This window comes from Mastigoproctus giganteus, chromosome 1, assembly GCF_048544385.1.
Source record: "Mastigoproctus giganteus isolate SK-2022 chromosome 1, ASM4854438v1, whole genome shotgun sequence".
NCBI lineage: Eukaryota > Metazoa > Arthropoda > Arachnida > Uropygi > Thelyphonidae > Mastigoproctus > Mastigoproctus giganteus.
The window spans coordinates 222,870,174-222,885,775 of record NC_143575.1 but is presented as its reverse complement, the minus strand read 5'-3'; the positions used below and the strand labels follow the sequence as shown (position 1 = coordinate 222,885,775).

Sequence of the window (15,602 nt, the reverse complement as noted above, 5' to 3'; positions counted from 1 at the left end):
GATGTTTTGACCAACACTTCAAATTCATCAAATTTATTTACTATACTTCTAGCATTGGTATACATGCACGTATTCTTATTCTTAGTTACTCTAACACATCCCATATAGCCACCTGTTTCACGATGACTGTCATCAGTCCCTGAAACCTCCAGAACCCCTCGCTCCATGCCGCTGCTTATTCTAAAGAAGTAGTGGAAGAATCATCTTCACCTCTGCCTGCAGCTACTTTTAACCTTTTAGTCTGTGAATCCCCCCAAGCTAGCAGTTTTCCGCTCCCTAACACTGCCTTGTTAGCATTAGCAAATATACTTGCACCCTTTCTATTTAAGTGTATTCCATCCCTGTAGAAGCAGTCTCTCCTGTTAACAAGCACAGACAACCTGAAAGAATTCTACCCCTCGAGCCTTGCACATTCCCTCCAGGGCCGATTTGATTGACAAGGCTCTCATCATGTATTCCCTCCTATCGTGTCTGGGCAGAATTGCAGACACTTTCAAATTTAACTTTCAAATGTGAGCCCCTGGGGTTTAAGAATTACATGAAAAAACATAAATAAAAAGTCAAAGTGTATGTGCGTTGTTGGAGGGGTGAAGTTATTTCTTAAAATTTGTACCACTGATCCCACATTTGTTTAATTGTTACTTGCCAATCGGTAGTAAAAAAAAACAAAAAAAAAAAAAAAAAAAACTGGCAGTTGTGGGAATCATCTGGGAAAAATAAACCGTAAAGTATACCTAGTTTGGGTAGAGGATAAAGGTTCTTCCATATGCTATTATTTAAAAATCAGAAAAGTGAATACGTATATCGTAAATGTGGAACGTATTTTTAAAGTCAGCCAATATTTCCACAGCATTTTTTTCCCCGAGATTTGTACTACAATTTTGTTGAAATTTAGTTGTTGGTCAATAAGTAAAGCTTATTGGTTTCGCGTATTAGCTTGCTAAAGGATGGTGAATATTGCGTTATGCACAGAGAAGTAAGATACTACTCTGTGGCGTTATGTGCTGTGTTGGATAAAAGTTCTTAGTACATGTATACGGTGTGTGTACATGCTTTCGTGATTGATAGAATAGTTGGAACTTAAGTGCGAAGTTCTCTTGTATCGGTAGAATACTGTTGCTATTTCAGAATCAGTAGTATATAGAATTATGGAAGCGTAGGCTTGAAGTATCTTTCGTTTTTAAAATGGCCATTTTCAAATATCAGAGAATCTGAAATACATCTTGTCATTTGATGAAACGGTAAGAAAGCTTGGCAGATATTTTATATTTGATTCCGTCAGTAGTTTATAATTGTTGGCTTGTAAAAGAGGTCCCGAAGTGTGGGTTCCCCCCTGGGGGCGCATTTGTTTTATTTTGCCACTAATGCAGGTATGAAATGATTTGATTTCAGTCTCTGAGGTTAAATACATTGAAAGAAAATAAATGAATTAATTATTAAATAAAAGCAAAATTTTATGTCAGATCTGTTTATTTGCACTTATTGTGGAAAGGGGGGCATACAATTTATGAAATTTTTTACCTGGGTCGAAAAATAAAAGTTTGGGAACCTCTGGTTATAAGTAGTGTTGCCAGATTTCTATGGCTGGATTAAACTAAAATTTGCAAATATTTATAGTCAATATGAAAACTAATTTTTAAACCAAAATCTAAAAAATATAAACAAATTGTTTAATTATTAACTAAAAAATCATTCAATTTTCCTTTTTTGTGGTGGGAGGGGGTGGAGTGAGAGTTAGAGTGGTAGCATTAATTATTTTTGAGTGTTCTTTAACTTAGAATTTAAAATATTTAATGGTAAACCATGGATTTCTATGGGGAAGGATATGGATGATATTTAAGGATAATGAATGATATGGATGATATAAAAAGCATGAATTGATCAAGTTTAGTGCATTAATTGACATCAAGCTAAAGTAATTTTAGGTAGGTGTGAAAAATAGCTAGAAATCATTCACATTGAACATATTTTGAGCAGCCTTAAGAACTATGTTATCATTTTTAATTTTCTCAGAAAAATCTAAACAATTATCTTTAAAATTGAAGTAGATCATTGGTTCGCTTTTTATGAGTGAAAACTGAACATCTATTTTGCTCATCCCTCCACTTCGAGTTCATTACACTAAAAATCCTTTCTGAATTTGCCAAAAACCCCGGCACTGAAAAAATATACGAAATGACCTTGAAAATATTTGAAAGCTTGAAATCAACACTTCAAAATTAAATGCCATTGACTCGAAGTACTCGAACAAATTTTAAATTTTTCAGAGGTTGACACAGTTTCATAATTTTTCAGTACTGAAACTTCATCAAATAAATCATTCATATCCAACTTTAATTTTTCTATTAATTTAAAATATTCTGCTATTTCAACAAATGAATCATAGTTAGGACAACCATTTTTAAAGCTTAATTTGCTGAGTTTCAAAAAAGGGGTATTTTTTGTTAGTGTGGGGTCCAAAGTACTCTTGTCTGGAAATCCGCCACTGCCATTACAAGGCACAGGAATTGAAAAATGAAAATGAAGGACAAATTGTGTCCTTTCTCGTTTCAATAAAGGACAAGGACAGTTTGGCTAAAATAAAGGACATCTGGCAACCCTAGTTATAAGTATCCAATATCTCACCTTTTCTTAAACTGTTGGGTGCAAGCTGTTGGAATTAAAAATAAAAACTCGTTTTTATTACAAACTTTTTTTTATGTGAAAACAGAATATTTTATATTTAAATACACAGTATTTACATTTAAGTATGCTACAATTAATTTTATTTTATGAAATTATTTTCATACTTCATATAGAAATAGTTTAATTTAGTCCCAAAAGACAAACATGTGGGAAATGATGCAGTAGCCCAGTATGGTCAAACTCATGACTGCATGCCTTGGATCAGCAGCAAACAAATCCAAGTATTTGCATGAGAAATAGTCTAATGCCAAATATAAATAAATTATGAGACTAAATGAATTATACTTAATATTTAGAATCAATAATAATTGCATGTTATTGAAAGCAGAATGGTCTGTGTTGAATTTGGCAGGGAAAATAAACTCAGAACAAGTATACTTTAGGTGCACTACAGCCCCAGCAGCTTATGTGCCATTAAACCTCCATAACACACACAAGTATACTTGACATAGCTCATATCAAAAACCATGTCAGAAAAAACTGCTTTCTCATCCTAACCCCCATTACTAAGGAAATTCTAGATTCAGTGCTGATTATGATAACAAAAAATAATTGTTATATTCATTTCCAAGTTGAGTTTAACCTTGAAAAATATCACATTAAGGCTATCAATTATGATGTGTTTGGAAAGTCATTATAGGTATTATATAAAACTTTGAAAGTGTAATATAGTAGCTGTATATAGCTGAGAAAAGAAGATATTCCTTGTATGCAGAGAAAGAGAGAGAGGGTGAAACTTTCTTCACTCGTAGTTATAATATCATGAATATGACTTCATTTTATGGCACTAAAAAAAAAAATAATAATAATAATAACTCGCTCAGACTGCCTTTTAGTGGTGAAACAAACAAAGATGCAATTATCAGAATTCCCTAAAATATAGATTACAAAAGTGATGAAGCAGAGATCTTAAAAAGATGTCGAAGGCAAAAAAAAAAACACTGCTTAATGTATATGTGAAGTTGATAGGTTTATTAGAAATAACTAGTACTCAATTTGAAGTTAAAACAAACACTGGATGACATATGAAAGGATTTACTGGCAGATAGTATTTGTAAAAAAGCCTTACCAAGTGTAAAGAATGACAGCTGATTTGTATTTATTCATATTAAACTTAGTTAGCTGTTTCTAAAAATGGCCCCATTCTTTGTCTGGCTAAAGAAACCTTGCAGAACAGAAGCAACACCAAACAGTGAGAAGACTAATGCTAGTACACTGAGAGATAATTGCTAGTTTGAAATTCCAACAATACGTGTAGAATTCTAGGGCTATGCAAATTTTAAAGTAATATACAAGTTAGTACATTAGCACCAGTTTTGTACATAACTAAAATTGTTTGAAGTAACCAAAATTTGCATAAAAGGCATCATTTCAATATAACTCATATTGTGAACTCCTCCACAGTTGCCTTACTGTTATGAATAAATAACACTTTTCAAATAGTGAAGTATTGTTATTTATGTATCTCCAGTTCATGCCCTAGATATAGCATTAGTAGAGGCATATGATGCAAGAAAGCAAGCTTATATGAGGGCCCCAACATCCGATGGTAATTCTTTCCATTAAATTGAAAATATTGTAAGTTGAAACCAATAATATCTTGAATTCCTGTAATTCGTTCCCCAACAACACAAAATAGATATTTCTTACATGTTATATATTATTTTTACATTACAAATTAGTGTTTTATAAAGAGTGTTGAATCAATAGTCATTAAACATCTTAAAATAAAAAACAAACAATAAATTAGCATTTACCTTATACTTGAAGTGCAGAGCTGATGAAATCAATGGTGGTGTAGTGGTGGTGGGACTGTATCAAGTGTCTTTTCAGTCTTTTGTTGCTACTGGCAAAGAAACTATCCAAAGTGGACTGTTTTTTACGACTTTTTTTTTTTTTTGTAGCTTCCTGACGTAAGAAATGACTTTGTCTTCCATTTTGCACATAATGAGTTCAGTGTTTTCAATATCAGGGTGTTTTTTTACCACTTCTCTTAAACGCTCCCAACAAGAAATGACAGTCTTCAGCTGACACTTTTTGGGTGTCTTTTACTTTCTCTCTAGTATCACTCTGTAATTTTCTCCAACTCTTGTAGCTCCTCTGCTGTTAGTTCATGCCCACGAGTGCCAATAAGGTCCTCCACATCCTCTTTGCCAACCTCTAGACCCATTGATTTACCAAGAGTAACAATATCATTTGTCAAAGCACCATCATCTTCAAATCCATCAACGTTAAAGGCCAGATATTTTTCAAGGCTGAATTTAAGCACCTGGTAGAAATATCATTGCAAGAACTTACAATCAGTCTCACACAATCCAGTATGTTGACCTTTGGCTTCCAAAAATCTTTGAAGGTGACAGCATTTTCACTAGAGGTCGCTGCAAAGAAACTTGTGAACATTTTCATTGTGTAGATTTTCTTGAAGTTTGCAATCACTTGCTGGTGATTGGTTGAAGAAGAGGAGTGGTGTTGCATGGCAAAAATTTGACTTGAAAAAAGTCAAATTGTGCCTCAAGAGATTGAAGGAGGTTAGGATCGGCATGGTGAATTATCCAGCAGGAACATTGCCTTCAGTAGAAGCTTATTTTTCTCAAGATAACTCTTCACTGAAGGACAGAAACTTCAAGCTCCTATTCATTGAAAACATATCCTGTAACCCAGGCCTTCTTGTTACTGCACCGAAACACTCCCAGCATGCCTTTATTGACCTTTTGTTGTTTAAATACTCTGGGGGTGCTAGAGTGATACACAAGCAAAGCCTTCAACTTAAAATCTCAAGAGGCACTGGCACCCAACAGGAGAGTGAGCCTATCTGTCATAAGTTTATGCCCAGGTAAACTAACCTCATCCTTAGTGATGTATGTTCTTCTGGGCATTTGCTTCCAGAAGAGGCCAGTTTCGTCAATGTTAAAAACCTGCTGAGGATGATAACCCTCCTGATCAACAAACTCTTGGAATTCAATTTTAAAGGTATCAGCTGCTTTTTTATCAGCACTGGATGCCTTCCCATGCCTTTCAACACTTTTGATATTCGCCCTTTTTTTTGAAGCGCTTGAACCAGCCCCTGCTGGCTTTAAGGTCTTCAAAGCGCACAGCAGTGCCACTGGTTGATGGAGCTTTAGGTTTCAGATCTATGATGGATCATCATAGATCTGAAACAATCGTATGAGTGATGATCCACGTGCCTTTCATTGAACAGTAAAAAAGACGCTAATTGGTTAAGAACAATGATACGATTGACATTCTGTGCATCACGTGTCTGAAAATTTTCACCCATGTATCGTTCCAGCTATGTTTGGAAAGCCATCAGTACCTCCAAATATCATCGGTCCTTAAAATAAACGATTGTATGGAAGGCATATCGGTTCCTGAGAACATCGGATATCAATGTCATCATAAGTCAAGACCCCACTGTACTGCATCAGCCAAAGGGGAAAAACCTTCCTATTTTGCCCATCTATTCGATACAAAGTTTGTCTAGTTCTGCCTTGAATTTATTTAAGCTGTCAACTTCCACAATGACAGGTGGAAGTTTGTTCCAGCAATCAACCAATAGCTGGCTAAAGGCAAATTTCCACATCTGTTCTACAACTGTCTTTCCTCAATTTGAATTTATGCTGCCTGAGGTGCATAATCAGAGCAAGAGGAAGAATGCCATCAGCATTGAGCTTGCTCAAACCATTCAAAGCCTTATACACCTCAAATAGCAGTGTCCTACATCTGATCACCTCGCACGTGCGAGGTGATCAGATGGAGGACACTGCTATTTGCAGAACTCGACCCATTCTTCGTGAGAGAAACCCTTTGTTTCCCTCACAAGTCTCGTTTCCCTTCTCTGTACTCGTTCCAGCAGCTACATATCCTTCCTAAAATTAGGCCTCCTGACTTGTACGCTGTACTCGAGGTGTTGCCTGATCTTTGCCTTATACAAGGGGATAATCACTACCTTATCCCTGCTAGCAAAATTCCTGTTTATCATTGATAAGACCCCACGACCTGCTCTCTCAGCCTGTCTGCACTGCTCAGAAAACTTCATATATGACTGCACAATTACTCCAGTTCCTTTTCATTCTCCACTACCCTGAGTGTAGTACCACACAGTTTGTAGGATACTTTGGGATTACTGCTACCCATATGCAGTACTTTGCATTTGTCAATGTTAAACTTCAGTTGCCATTTCCAAGCCCATCTGCCCAACTTCTCTAGATCTTGTTGCAATAGCATAATGTCAATAACAACCCTGCCAAAGTTCATATTATCTGCAAAGTTGAACGTTAAGCCTGATATACCTTCATCTATATCAGGAGTGGCCAACTTAATTTGTGGGAAGGAGCAGCAGTGCGTAGCACACGCTTCTTGATTAGACCGGGGTTCGAGCCTGTGATCCACCAAATACGGAGGAGGAAAGGTCAGGGAATGACCACTGCATATCCCTGGAGCAATATGGCCTTAGTTGCTAATGCTCCTAAAAACCAAATAACAACCAACTTAATTTGTGATGCGATCTACTTTTTTCATTCAAAATGTGCCGCGATCTGCCATCTCAAAAATTTCATTGTACAAGGTGCACAAATTGAGGAATGACTGTATATTTAAAATTTGTTGTGATCGACCGAAATTAAATCCGTGATCGACTGGTAGATTGCGATCGACTTGTTGGCCACCTCTGATCTATATCATTGATAAATATAGAAAACAACAATGGGCCTAACATCAAACCCTGAGGGACTCCACTAATAACATTAGTCCATGGAAAGCAGTGTCCCTTGATTACCACTCTTGTCTTTTCCCACTCAACCATCCCTTTATCCATAGCATCAAATTGCCCTTAATGCCATACTGCTCCAATTTGTACAATAGTATTCCATGTGCAAAAGTATCAAAGGTTTTTCTGAAATCCAAGTATATGATATCGAAATTATTTTTTTCATCCAGTTCCTTTGTGACCACATCATAGTACTCAATCAAATTGGTCAAACAGGAATTCCCCTTAACAAACCCATGCTGTGTCTGAACTATAACTGCAGTCTTGTCTAGATGATCCTGCAATGCTTCTTTAAACAGTGACAGTATTATTTTCCCTGGAACGGAAGTTAAACTAATAGGCCTGTAATTACTCATGTCCCTCTTTGATCCCCCTTTGTAAATTGGGGATACATTTGCACATCTCCAGTCCATGAGGACCTTCCCCGAATCCAAGGATGCGCTCAAAATTATGGCTAAGGGTTTGCTTACCTCTTTTGCTGTCCAAAACATAATATAGTCCGAAACATATGCCTCCTACGCCTGTGCGGAAATCTGCCACTACCACTAAGAGGCACAGGCATTAAAAAATGAAAATAAAGGACAAATTGCCTCCCTTCTCATTTCAGTAAAGGACAAGGACAGTTTGGCTGAAATAAAGGATTGTCTTGAAATAAAGGATGTCTGGCAACCCTACTTCCAGTTGTCTTTTTGCTGGCTAAAAGAAGACTTCCTGCAATCCAGTCTAAACTTCTCCTCTCCATAATTTGAATTTATGGCTCTAGTTTTGAAATCTTTATAACAGTGAAAATTTCACCCTCATTCATTTTACTGTCACCTCTTAGTTCCAATCTCTGCAGCCCACATGTTCAAAGGCTTTCCTCATATGGATGCCCTTTTGACAGTCTCACCAGGTGCAAAGCCATCTTTGAACTCTCTCAAGAAGCTTAATGTCTTCTTTTAGGTGCACTCTCTATACACAGAGTGTGGTCTTACAGTTGCCTTATACAGTATACATCCAGGTGCGGTCTTACAGTTGCCTTATACAGTATACATCCAGGTGCGGTCTTACAGTTGCCTTATACAGTGGTATAATGACCTCCCTATCTCTACAAACAAATGTTTGCTAAATCATTAATAGGATGCTATGAGAACTTCATATCCGAATGTATCATAACTCCAAAATCTTTTTTTCTTCCTCTACTGTTTTTAGTTCAACTCTACCAGTGTGGCAGTTATTTTGGGATTACTATTCCTTAAGTGTAAGACCTTGCATTTTTGCTGCATTAAAAGATAGCTGTCATTTTTCTGACCATCTCTGAGGTCTATCTAAAGAAGCTGTGCTTGGCACATCATTAACTACTCTATCTATCTTGATATTATCTACAGGTTTTGTCATCCTCTATCCCTTTGTTGATGTCATTTTAAAAAATCAAAAACAATGGTCCTAGTGCTGAATGAATGAGGAATTCCACTTCACTTATTATGTTAGCCCCGTCTGAAGCATAAGTGTTAATCACAACGTTCTACCTCCTGTCCTGCAGCCATTCTGCAGTCCATCTAAAGATTTTCCATTCAATTCCAACATGTTCCAGCTTATACAGTAATCTGTCGTGCCCTGCTGAAATCAAATTAAACAATGCTGAAATTATTTCCTATATCCCTCAAAATTACTGCTTTTGGTTATATAGGTAATGAGTTATCATCATCATCCATTTTCAATCCACTGCAGGATGAAGGCCTCTCCAACAACTTTCCAGTTCCTTCTGTTTTGTGCAATGGCCATCCATTTACTGCCCATGAACTTGTGAATTTCATCTCTCCATCTCCGCCTTTGTCTTCCAGGTTTTCTTCTAGCTCCTCTTGGGTACCATTCTGTTATTTTCTTAGTCCATCTGTCATCTTTTGATAAGAATGTCCTTTACTTGAGTTTGCTGCCTAATCCATGTGTTTCTCTTCTTATCTAACAGTCTGATTCCCAGTATAATTTGTTCCATTCTTTGCTGTGTAGTTCTCAGCTTCTCTTCCATTCTTTTGGTGAGTGCACAAGTTTCACTTCCATAAGTCATGGTGGGGAGTATACATTGGTTCATTATTTTACGTTTCAGACAAACTGGGATATTGCTCATCAGTATGTGACTATATTTCCTGAATGCTATCCATCCAAAATTTATTCTTCTCTTGACTTCCAGCCATTTATCATTATTACAGCTAATAACTTTTCCCAGATAAGTATATGACTCCACCTTTTCAATTACTGCTCCTTCAATCATTATTTCCCTTTCTTTGGCATACTTGTTCATCATTACTTTTGTTTTAGCCGTATTCATCTTTAGTCCTAAATCCTTACTAACTGTGCATAACTGATTAAGATTTTCCTCTAATTCTTTGGGATCGTGGCTTATGGCCACAATGTCATCTGCAAATCGTAAATGGTTTAGGTACTCTCCGTTCACATTGACTCCTTTCTGCGACCAGTCTAATCTTCTGAAAGCTTCCTCAAGGGCAGCAGTAAACAGCTTCGGAGATATTGTGTCTCCTTGTCGAACTCCTTTCTCAATTTTAAATTTCCTACTGTCTTTGTCTAGTCTAATAAAGGAGGTAGCACTCTCATATATTTTCTTCAAAATCATAATATATGGGGTATCTATGCCTTATCTTTCTAGTGCCTGAAACATTGCCTTATGCTGTATGGAGTCAAATGCCGTTTCATAATCCACAAATGCCAGGCATAATGGTGTTTTATATTCATTTGCTTTCTCCATTAGCTGTGATATTACGTGAAGGTGATCCATAGTTGAGAATCCTGTCCTAAAGCCAGCTTGCTCTTTTGGTTGATTCTCATCAAGTATTCTTTCTAATCTATTAGTAATGACCCTTGTGAACAACTTGTAGATGTGGGATAACAAGCTAATTGGTCTACAATTTCCAATTTCTGATTTATCTCCTTTCTTATGCAGCAAAACTATGATTGCATTATTCCACTGCTTAGGCGGCACACCTTTTCTAATGCACTTTGTGAAGAGCCTTGCCAGTTTTTGTGTTATGTCTCTTCCTCCCAATTTTAACAACTCTACAGTAACTTCATCTTCCCCCGGGGCTTTCTGATTCTTCATTTTCTTCAATGCATGTTCTACCTCATCAGGAAGAATATCGGGTATGTTGTATGTGTTGCTACTTTGCAATCCATCTTCCCCTGGCTGAAACAAGAAGAAGAAATGAATCACTTATAAGTTTATCAAGTGGAAATCTGCTGTACACAAATGGAAACAGTGAAAAGAGTGAAGGTGGAGTTGGCTTTCTGGTCCATAAAGATTTTAAAAACAACATTTTGGAATTCAAAAGTACATCACCAAGGGTGTCAAGACTAATACTCAAGATTTCTAAGTGGTACAAGCTAAAGATTATAATGATTTATGCACCAACATCGAGCCATGATGATGAAGAGGTTGAAGAAATGTACACCGAAATTGAGTCTTCTAGATGAGCAGAAAACCCACTACACTATTATTATGGGGGACTTCAATGCTAAGGTTGGAAAAAGGCAAAACAGCGCAGAAAGAGGAACTATAGGAAATTTTGGAATTGATGAAAGAAATAAGAGGTGAAAGACTTGTGGAATTTGCAGAATCTCAAGGACTGTCAGTAATGAACACTTTTTTCAAGAAAAGGGTGAACAGAAAGTGGACATGGAAGAGTCCAAATGGATTAACAACTAATGAAATCGACTTCATCCTCACTAACAGAAGATATATTGTGAATGATGTTACCATCCTGAATAAGGTAAATGTTGGAAGTGATCACAGAATGGTAAGATGTACACTTGATATAGATGTGGGAAAGGAAAGGAAAAAACTGACTCGAGTAAATAATACAAAGATCTTTGAGATAACAGAGGAGGAGAAAAAGCAGTATGTACTGGAACTTAAGAACAAGTTTGAGCTTCTGCAGACTGCTCAGGACCAAGATATCGATGAGGAATATTATAACTTTCTGAAAGTGATAAAGTCCAAGAAATCTTTAGGGAAAAAGAAATCCAAAGAAGAAAAAATTAGTCAAGAAACACTTGTCATGATGAACCGAAGACAACAAATGAAGAGCAAGAAAAACAGACAGGGAGAAAATTGAGTATACTGAGTTATGCAAAGCCATTAGAAAGAGACTCAGAGAGGACATAAGAAGACTTAACACAAGAAAAGTAGAACAAGCATTAAGGGAAAACAAAGGATTTAAATCAGCAACCATGAGCAGTAATACAGAAAGACAAATGATGAAACTGAAGAATAGCGATGGTGTACTTATAAACAGCAGAGAAGGCATAATTCAAATAGCAGAAGAGTACTATAGAGAATTATGCCAGCAGTGGGTACCATTCTGTTATTTTCTTAGTCCGTCTGTCATCATGTCTTCGAGCTATGTGTCCTGCCCAAAACCATTTTAGTTCTTTAGTTTTGATCAGAATGTCCTTTTCTTGAGTTTGCTGCCTAATCCATGTGTTTCTCTTCTTATCTAACAGTCTGATTCCTAATATAATTCACTCCATTCTTTGCTGTGCAGTTCTCAGCTTCCCTTCCATTCTTTTGGTGAGTGCCCAAGTTTCACTTCCATAAGTTATGGTGGGGAGGTCATGAGTGACTCTGTCAAAATACCTAACCAGGTTAAACATGATTTTCTCTTTACAAACCATGCTGTGTTTCTTTCAGAATTCCACTTCTGTCTAAATGATCCTATAATGCACTTTTTATTATTGCCTTCATGATTTTCCTCTTCGCTGAAGTCAGACTCACTAGTTAGTAGCAACCCACTTCTCTTAGAGTCACCATCTTTATATATTGGTGATATATTGACACCTTTCTAATCCAAGGGAATAACTCCCAAATCTAGTGATAACCTCATAATTAATCTGACTGATTCAGTGCATGAGAGTGCATTGAACCAGTCGGGAAACTTGAAACAGTTCAGTCAGGAAAATTGAACCACTGATTGAACCATGAGATTGTATTGAACCATCAACTCCCAGAGCTTTACTCACCTTTAGACTCAAAAGTTTTTCTAATAAATAATCTTCTGAAGTTTTATTATTACTAATTTCATGATTTCCAGCTTCATACAATTTCTCCTCGCCATGAAGGGTCTTTCTTCTGTAAATATCGATGCAAAATACCCATTCAGTTCATCTGCAACATCAGCAGCGTTGCTATATCTGTATAAATTTCCTGCATCCATTATGCCAGTGTCTGATCCGATTGCTCTTTTCTTCTTAGTATTTGCATATGAGAAAAAAAATCATCATCTCTGTTCTTTGCCCTCTTAGCAGTTCTTCATATTCTGCCTTTGCCAGTCTAACCTTTTCTGAGGTATTGATCAGTTTGTAGCTGTTATAGGTCTCTCCTCTCTCTCAGACAGACAGAGTGTGTTCTTGAATATTGAATTCTTTTGCCACATCTTTTAAAACTCTTTCTCACTCCCCATTCATATATTCCCTCCTAGCTTTGTTTGGATTATGCAGTGTCATTCATAATTTTCTGTTTGTTTTTCATTTGTAAAGCCAGTCGATTTTAGGCATAGGTAGATTTTAAAAATAATTTGTTGTTAAAACTATTTTGTTCAAAGCTTAAAGTACTAATGATAAGAGAAATCATCCAGAACCTAGAAATATTTTCATTATAGTGAAATTTTTGTATTCATTGTTTTTTTTTTTTTTTATGAAAACCCTAAACATGAAACGTATTAGAACCTATAGTACTTAGTACCATGCTTGGGTTGGAGGTTGAGAAGACGAAAGAAGATATTTGTTGACATTAGACTTGAACTTCTGTAGACTGTAATTTTCAGGAAATACGAAGGAAGGTTGTTCCAGAAAATGGCAATTGAATTAATAAACGAGGAAGATGAAAAGTTGGTTCTGTGAGTTTGAAGTTGGACAGTAAATGGATGTTGGCTGGTGGCGGCACGTGTTCGGACTGTTTTGAAAGAGAGAGCGGGACTTATAGAAGCCAATTCAGAAGAACAGTGCCCATGGAAGTATCTGTAGAAGAGGCATGCAGCAGAAACAGTACGTCTATGAGACAGTGAGTGGCGAGACTCTGTTAGAGATGAATCATTAATTAACCTAACTGCCCTCTTCTGAATGGAATCAAGAAGCCTGAGAGAGGTTTTGGGGGCACCACCCCAGATGTGGGAACAATATTCCACGGCAGTGTGGATTTGCGATTTAAACGGAGTGAGCAACTGTTTGGAAGAAAAGTAACACCGAGAGTGAAAGAGAAAACCATGTTTTTTAGATGCAGAGGAAGCAATATTTGTAATGTGCTTGTGCCAAGAGAGATTAGAAATTAAGGTAATCCCCAAAAGAGATATATCATCTTTACCTAGAAATCGGAGTGTCACGAAAGATAAGCATAGGAGCAGAAGAATCCTTTTTGCGAGATATAAGACAAGACTGAGTTTTAGAAGGGTTGAAATCAAACTGGAGTTTGATTTCAACTCCAGCTCCAACTTCAATCTGGTTGAAATCCAGTTTGCCCAACTGGAGGCATTTAAGGAATTGGTAGCAGATTTTCTAGAAGTTGAAACTGATTGAGCAGGTCAAGGTTTCTCAAAATGGAAAGTGGAATGCAATGTGCTATCATCAGCAAAACTATGGATAGGATTTGCAGTCAATGGAAGAAGGTCATTAATATACAAGAGGGAAAAAAATTAACCTTGGGGGACACCAGCATTAGTAAAGAAGTTAGAAGACAGGGAGCCGTCTACCATCACCCTCAGTGAGCGATCAGAGAGAAAACTGGATAACCAATTACAAAAATCAGATAGCAAACCATAAGATGGAAGCTTGTATAGAAGACCTTTATGCCAAACACGATCGAAAGCCTTTGAGATGTCAAGAGGAACTGCTTGTGTTTCACCAAACTTTTCCATTGAATTTGTCCATAAATGGGTAACATAAGCCAGAATATCACCCGTGGATCGACACTGACGGAATCCATACTGGCGATCGTTGATCAGATGGAAGGTTTCTAGGTAGTTTAAGAGTTGGCAGTTAATTGATTTCTCCATTACTTTAGAAAGAATAGAAGTAATTGCAATGGGATGATAATTGGATGGGAAGAATTTGTCACCCTTTTTAGGAACTGGCTGGATATGAGCAAATTTCCAACAGAAAAAAAAACACCTTTGGAATAAGAAAGTGAAAAAAAGCAGCAAAGAACAGGAGTAAGTTCCGGAGAACAGGTTTTGAGAACAAGTGGAGAAATACCATCAGGACCTGGAGCTTTCTTAGCATCAAGATTCGTCAAAATCCTTTTGACATCTTTTTGACGGAAGACCACAGGAGGCATTGAATGGAGAGTGCTAGGAATGGTGGGAGGTGTTTTACCAAGATCATTAATATGCGAGTTGGAAGAGAAATGGGAACTTAGTAGGTCGGTTTTATCCTTGGCTGAAGTAACAACAGAACCATCTGGTTTTGACAGAGGTGGAAGCAGAGATGGGCAAACGTTGCGGCCAAATCTATTGGCAAGCAGCCCCCAAGGCAGAATGCGCTGGTCCCAAAGGAACTAGTAGTTGTTGGTGACTCTATTGTCAGGGAAACGGGAAACATGCTTTGTAAAAGGGATAGGTGGAACAGGACCAGGGTATGTCTGCCAGGAGCAAAGGTTGATGACGTTGTAGAGCGGATATCATCTTTTAAGGGCACAAAAGGTGATAATTGTACACGTTGGCACTAATGATATTAAGAGTAGGAGACCGGCGGAATTACTCAACAATTACAGGTCACTGTTGAAAAAAAGCCGTGAATTAGGGTTGAATTTGCAAGTGTCTGCAATTCTGCCCAGACACGATAGGAGGGAGTATATGACGAGAGCCCTGTCGATCAATTCGGCCCTGGAAGGATTGTGCAAGGCTCAAGGGGTAGAATTTTTTTCAGCCTGGTCTGTACTTGTTAACAGGAGAGACTGCTTCTACAGGGATGGGATACACTTAAATAGAAAGGGTGCAAGAATGTTTGCTGATGCTATCGAGGCAGTGTTAGGTGGGTCGGAAAACTGCTAGATTGGGGGGGATACAAGGACTAATAGATTAACAGTAGCCACTCGCAGAGGTGAAAGTGATTCTTGCACTGCTTCTATTGGAATGAGCTGCAGCCTGGAAAATAAGCTGCAGGATATTTC

At 37.3% G+C, this 15,602-nt stretch overlaps 1 protein-coding gene across 3 annotated transcripts in view; it reads left to right on the top strand.

Annotated features, from left to right (window-relative positions):
* Positions 1 to 739: 739 nt before the first annotated feature.
* Positions 740 to 15,602, top strand: part of LOC150091543 (RWD domain-containing protein 4) — a 108,832-nt gene continuing 93,969 nt past the window's right edge. For 2 of the 3 annotated variants that reach the window (XM_090384496.1, XM_090384486.1), the window contains exon 1: positions 740 to 1,241. The gene's annotated coding sequence lies outside the window, so the exon portion shown is untranslated. The remainder of the gene's footprint in view (positions 1,242 to 15,602) is intronic. The other variant, XM_090384490.1, reaches the window with a different exon arrangement.